Source organism: Chiloscyllium plagiosum, unplaced genomic scaffold (genome assembly GCF_004010195.1).
Source record: "Chiloscyllium plagiosum isolate BGI_BamShark_2017 unplaced genomic scaffold, ASM401019v2 scaf_8092, whole genome shotgun sequence".
NCBI lineage: Eukaryota > Metazoa > Chordata > Chondrichthyes > Orectolobiformes > Hemiscylliidae > Chiloscyllium > Chiloscyllium plagiosum.
This window is the reverse complement of record NW_025212620.1, coordinates 1-936: the sequence shown is the minus strand read 5'-3', so window position 1 is coordinate 936 and position 936 is coordinate 1.

The following is a 936-nucleotide window of genomic DNA, read 5'->3' as shown; positions in this document are numbered from 1 at the left end:
GGGGGTTGGCATGATTGTGGATTGGGAGATGGCAGGAACGGGAGGTGGGGGGGGCGGTTGGAGGGAAGGAAGTCTACTGGAGTGGGGAACTGAACGGGGAGTGTTTCCCGAGGGCAGAGGGGAATCAGGAGCAGAGGGGATGTGAGGGTCCGAACAGAGGTGATGAGGTGTTCAGTGTGTGAGACTAACAAGTGTCTGGTCAAAGTAAACCGTGGGATATCAGTGGGTGGGTAGAATGGTCTCCCCCAGGCTCTGTCCCAGCCAACCATGAGTCTCTGGCACTGACGACCAATGAGACACCATTTTATCTCCTGAGCAACATGGCCGCCTCGGTGGGAGGGCTAATTAATTGGGGCGACTCACTCTTAAAGAGACACTCCCCCAACTTCCCAGCCGAGGTACTGAGGCAAGGGGAGGGGCAGGCAATTGGAGGGGAGACGTCGTAGAGGAGGGGGAGGACATTGGCGGGGAAGAAGATTCCTGTGTTCAGGAATTGTAGGCGACGGTGATCGGAATGGGAGGGTGCTTTCCTGCGACGGGGATAATAGCGAGAGGATAGAGGGGAATGGGATGGGAGGGGAATTGGGGGAAGAGTTGTTTCGAGGGGAACAGGAATTGGGGACTGGCAGGGAATTGAAACAGTCAGAGAGGGAGGGTGGGGGGATTTGGAGGAGTGAGAATTGGATTGGAGGGGTTGGAAGCCGAGGGGAGGGAAATTAAGAGAGGGACGGATGATAGAGTTGGAGAATGTTCGAGCCTGGAACGAGGCCCTTCAGCCCGTGTGTTCCAGTCCCACGTGCTAGTCCCAGGTAGCCGCAACCCTTAGGGTGAAAAATTCTTCCTTAAATCACCTCTCACCTCCTGCCCCCTTACCTGAAATCAATGCCCCCTCTCCCCGGGTTTCTGCTCAGCGAGTTAGGGGAAACGTTTTCCCCC